This window comes from Sander vitreus, chromosome 14 (genome assembly GCF_031162955.1).
Source record: "Sander vitreus isolate 19-12246 chromosome 14, sanVit1, whole genome shotgun sequence".
Taxonomy (NCBI): Eukaryota; Metazoa; Chordata; class Actinopteri; order Perciformes; family Percidae; genus Sander; species Sander vitreus.
Window position 1 is genome coordinate 30,599,137 of NC_135868.1, and position 6,000 is coordinate 30,605,136.

A 6,000-nucleotide genomic window follows, 5' to 3' on the forward strand; every position below is an offset into this window, starting at 1 on the left:
ATAAAAAAACTCAAAACCTTTCCTAAGAAATTAAATCTCTACCAGGTTCATCTATTATTTTATAATTTCCCCTCTGTCAATAGCCTACTTGTACAGAGCCCGTTAAAAATGTGCCTGTTTGGAATGGCCGATTGCTTGGCCTGTGCTAATGCTGTTTGTAGAATTGTCACTACCTGATGTGAGTCGAGTGCAGATGTGAGTTGCGCATGCGTCACTTTGCGACAATGAAGATTTCACGCAGATCTGTTTTGCTGTTAGCCACAGAATAATGAGATAGGTACATACATTACATAGCAGTAATTTATTATTTAGCGTAAGTCATCACATTTTCACAGCATGATCCCTGATGTCAGTTCTAGATTAGAGGCTGAAGTAGCCTCCAAGAACCTGCTAACAGAGACTTCTGTAATTTCAATACAATAAAAATGGACCTACATAACGAAGTTGGTTCACTGCTGGCTACACGTTAGCAATCAAACACAACAAAGGCTGTCACTTGAATGGCGTTTTGAGCTAACATTAGCAATCAAACAATCACAGATAGCTAAACGTTTGCCGGATCCCTTGGTGTTATGCCGTAAACCGTTTAAATCTGAGCATGCGCAATTCACATCTGCACTGGACTCACATCGGGTAGTGACATCATTCTTCAAAACCAAATTGTAGGGCCTACCCCGAAATGACTTACAGAATGACCCCAAACTACTTAATATGCAACTCTGACTTACAGTGGGGGAGAACCGGGACAAGTTTTTAATTAAACGTCATTTACAAAGACATCGTAAAACACTGAAAGCTAATATTTTGTCACTAGCAACCTACATCTGTCCTCTATCAAATACAGTTGCATTTTCAGCTCTGAACGAAACCTTTGGGAGTTATTTAAGCAGAAGTCGGACGTGCGTTTTGTTTCATTCGTCCCTCCTGGCCTGGATGAATGAAACAGGCATGGGGGACGAAAGAAACTTACAGTTTCAGCTATGTACACTTCCCACAACTTCAATATTTGGCAACATATCACGAATGGTACTTCTGATAGGTAGCCTGACAAGTAGGGTTGGGCATCATTTGGATTTTAACGATTCTGATTCCAATTCCGATTCTTCCTTTCGATTCCGGTTCTTATCGATTCTTGATTCCGAGTCTTTGAGGGGTGGAGTTGAAACGGGTCACATGTTTATTTCACAAATAAGAGGACCGTTTTGTTTTGAGTCAATGGTGGTTTGCAGTTTTACAGCTTTTTCAATGTCAAATGAAGCCACACTAGAGCGCTGCTTACTGAGCTCCATGGCTGCAACACAAGCGCCTGGTCGCTACGGAAACCAAAACTTGCGCATATTAAATTGGGAAGCGATGATTGGATTTGAAACCAAATCTTCTAAACGATTCCAATAAAAAAACGATTCTACTGGAATCGTAATTTTTGAAACGATTCCAAGTAGGAATCAGTTCTCGATGCCCAATCAAGGGGGTAAGCTTCTCCTCGGACCGCGAACCTCCTATGGCGCCATTTTGATGCTAACAAGCCATCACCTCCCGTTAGCATCCCATTGACTGCCATTCATTTTGTCACTTTGACAGAGAATAACTTTACACCTGAAGCGTTTAAAGACTCTATTTGTCCGTTGTTTATTTCTAAAGAAACACGACAATGTATAAAAGGCTCCATTACCTTGTAGCTCACGTTATGGCTCCGTAGCAGACGTTTTTATAACAATAGGCTAACGATTGGGTCATAACCACGAGACTTACTGTCTCATAGTAGAGGAATTACCGTATAGTACAGGAGAAGCGTGCAGTCAGTTTCAGCTCACATTAGCTGTTTAAGTTTAATTACTAATGTTAACTATCATTTTAGTGATCAATAATTAGCCTGTGTCTATGTTATCTCCTTACATATACCTACGCTCTCCGTCTCTGCTAGATTGGGAATGATTGAGATTTCTCTTGGCACAGCGACCAGAAGACTTCCAACTTTCAGACTGGTTGCTCACGTCACATCTACGTCTTCAAGCTCAGTTGGAGGCTGCTCAGTAACGCTCAGACATCACCGGAAAAGTGCTTTTAATGGCCTTCACTGGTCTCCGTCCAGAGTAACGGGATCTGGTGGTACATTCTTATATACTGTCTATGTGCACAACCCTACTGACAAGCCAGACCCACATCAAGATGTTGGGTTTGGGAACTCACCATTGGCTGGGCTCAATCTGAGGGGCGGGATAAACGGTTGTCTTTCAAATTCCCTCTGCACTCATAGCCAACCAGAGCAATGCTAGTTGATAGATTCAACTTTTGCCATATCCGGTCGGCAAATCTCCGAACACATCTTTCTTTTTTAAGAATGACTTCAGTGCCGTTCTTTGTTCTTTTCTCAAAGAAAAGCCTAACTCCACGTCTTCCAGAGTCGACCACTGTTCGCCAGCAGCAGCAGCCATCTTCTTTGTTTTCAAGTAGCAGGGAATTAATGCGGAACTGTCGCAACTCTTATGTTAAGCCCGCCCACCGACTCTATACACGATGTGATTGGCCTGACTAGTGTTTGGTTTTTCCTGCTCACAAGGCTATCAGATAGGTGTTATTTCAGATAGATTGCTGCAGGGCTATACGTCTTGGTGAATGTCTGTTAACAACTCATTGCCGTCATTGTGAAGGTTATGGAAATAGCATGGCACTATGCCATTTATATAGCTAGAATAATACATATTTCCAACTATATAATGTTTCTATAGTACAAAATGTTATTTCACTCTGTTCTTATGTGGATAAGGCCACCGCACATCCAAATAAGTGCCCTTCATGACCCACAGGCCGTCAGTCTCCATAGGTTAACATGGCAAAACTCGACCCCCTACCTGATAGCCCCAAATATATTTACATCTTTCTAAAACCACTTTTCCATGTCTCACCTGCATAAAATATAGTAGCAACACAGATATGTGTGCAATTACTTACATATACATGGGGTTTACTGCCTGGTCGCCGTAGACATTTAGCATTATAAGCTGTTTAGCATCCATTGCAAACAAACATGCAATGTGAAAGTCCGGGATTGGAGCGAGCACTAAATGGTCTACTGAATAAGCATGACGTCAAACCTTTAGATGAAAAACACTCTTTAATAATCAAAAAAATAAACCGCTAATGAAGTTTACTTTTGACTATCAAAAATAATTTATCGCCTGTAACTCCGTGATAAAAGGACGTAACAGGAAGGTATTTGGCTGAGCAACGGAGGTTAATATGTTCTATGTTTTGTCCAAATGATGTCTGTCTGTGGTCATTGCACTCGGAGAAAACTGGAATGTTTCATTCGTCCCACGTTTCAATCGTCCCGGTTTGCCCCTACTTCTACATCAGAGGAAGACATTGTACTACTAGGCTATATTTGAACGGGCCAGATGCAGAACGTAATCACAAAATATCACAATGAAAACCAGGGCCCCGTTTCAGGAAGGAGGTTTAACAAACTCTGAGTCTAACCCTGATCTCTGAGTTGATTTACCCTGAGATAGAAACTCTTAGTTTTCGGTTCCAGAACAGCTGATTTGAGTTCAATCAACTCAGAGTAGGTTCACGCTCGTGCACCACCACTATAAAAAGGCAGCATGAATGGAGCCATGATTCTACGATTCACCACAGTAACAACCACAAACAAACTATAAATACTCATGCGCGCATACAGCGAGTTTGAACATATGTTTATATGTATTTCGTTAAAAAACAAACACAGCAGCTGCTGCAAAAGAGAGAGAAATTGCGTGGGAGAAAATTGCTACTCGAGTAAATACGTAAGTTCCAATATAGTGTATTAATATCATATTTAATCATAAGTATAATATTACTGGTGAAATGGTATTGAACCTATAATCTATTTCATTTAGGTGCAATCCTGCGGGCGAAAAAGTCCTAGGCCTACTAATCCCATTCTGAGGCTGCAGCACCATCATTAACAGAATTATAATTATAATAATGATGTAAACCCTTTCAATTTAAAGGGTTTACATCATCCATCCATCCATCCATCCATCTTCATCCGCTTATCCGGGGTCGGGTCGCGGAGGTAGCAGCTCCAGCAGGGGACCCCAAACTTCCCTTTCCCGGGCCACATTAACCAGCTCCGACTGGGGGATCCCAAGGCGTTCCCAGGCCAGGTTAGAGATATAATCCCTCCACCTAGTCCTGGGTCTCCCCCGAGGCCTCCTCCCAGCTGGACGTGCCTGGAACACCTCCCTAGGGAGGCGCCCAGGGGGCATCCTTACCAACTCCAAACTCAACTGGCTCCTTTCGACGCAAAGGAGCAGCGGCTCTACTCCGAGCTCCTCACGGATAACTGAGCTTCTCACCCTATCTCTAAGGGAGACCCCAGCTACCCTCCTGAGGAAACCCATTTCGGCCGCTTGTACCCTGGATCTTGTTCTTTCGGTCATGACCCAGCCTTCATGACCATAGGTGAGGGTAGGAACAAAAACTGACCGGTAGATTGAGAGCTTTGCCTTCTGGCTCAGCTTTCTTTTCGTCACAACGGTGCGATAAATTGAATGTAATACCGCACCTGCTGTGCCGATTCTCCGACCAATCTCCCGCTCCACTGTCCCCTCACTCGCAAACAAGACCCCAAGGTACTTGAACTCCTTCATTTGGGGTAAGGACTCATTCCCTACCTGGAGAAGGCACTCCATCAGTTTCCTGCTGAGAACCATGGCCTCAGATTTAGAGGTGCTGATCCTCATCCCAGCCGCTTCACACTCGGCTGCGAACCGATCCAGTGAGTGCTGAAGGTCACATGGCCGATGATGCCATCAGGACCACATCATCTGCAAAAAGCAGCGACGAGATCCCCAGCCCACCGAACTGCAACCCCTCTCCACCCCGACTACGCCTCGATATCCTGTCCATAAATACTACAAACAGGATTGGTGACAAAGCGCAGCCCTGGCGGAGACCAACTCTCACCTGAAACGAGTCCGACTTACTGCCGAGAACCCGGACACAGCTCTCGCTTTGGTCGTACAGAGATTGGATGGCCCTGAGAAGGGACCCCCTCACCCTGTACTCCCGCAGCACCTCCCACAGTATCTCCCGGGGCACCCGGTCATACGCCTTCTCCAGATCCACAAAACACATGTAGACTGGTTGGGCATACTCCCAGGCTCCCTCCAGGATCCTTGCGAGAGTAAAGAGCTGGTCCGTTGTTCCACGACCAGGACGGAATCCGCATTGTTCCTCTTCAACCTGAGATTCGACTATCGACCGAACCCTCCTTTCTAGCACCTTGGAGTAGACTTTACCGGGGAGGCTGAGAAGTGTGATACCCCTGTAATTGGCACACACCCTCTGGTCCCCCTTTTTAAAAAGGGGAACCACCACCCCGGTCTGCCACTCCTTAGGCACCGTCCAGACCACCGGTGTCCACCACGGTGTTCGTGGGTTACCGCCCCTTGAGGCACCTAAGACCCTAAGACCACAGCTCCTCACCGCAGCTTCAGCAATGGAAACTTTGAACATTGTCCACTCGGGTACAATGCCCCCAGCCTCCACAGGGATGCACGAAAAGCTCCGCCGGAGGTGTGAGTTGAAAGTCTGTCGGACAGGGGCCTCCTCCAGACGTTCCCAATTTACCCGCACTACCCGTTTGGGCTCACCAGGTCTGTCCAGAGTCTTCCCCCACCCCCTGACCCAACTCACCACCAGATGGTGATCGGTTGACAGCTTCGCCCCTCTCTTCACCCGAGTGTCCAAAACATACGGCCTCAGATCAGATGAAACGATTATAAAATCGATCATTGACCTTTGGCCTAGGGTGCTCTGGTACCAAGTACACTTATGAGCATCCCTATGTTCGAACATGGTGTTCGTTATAGACAATCCATGACTAGCACAGAAGTCCAACAACAAACAACCACTCTGTTTTAGATCAGGGAGGCCATTCCTTCCAATCACGCCTCTCCATGTGTCTCCATCATTACCCACGTGCGCGTTGAAGTCCCCCAGCAGAACTAT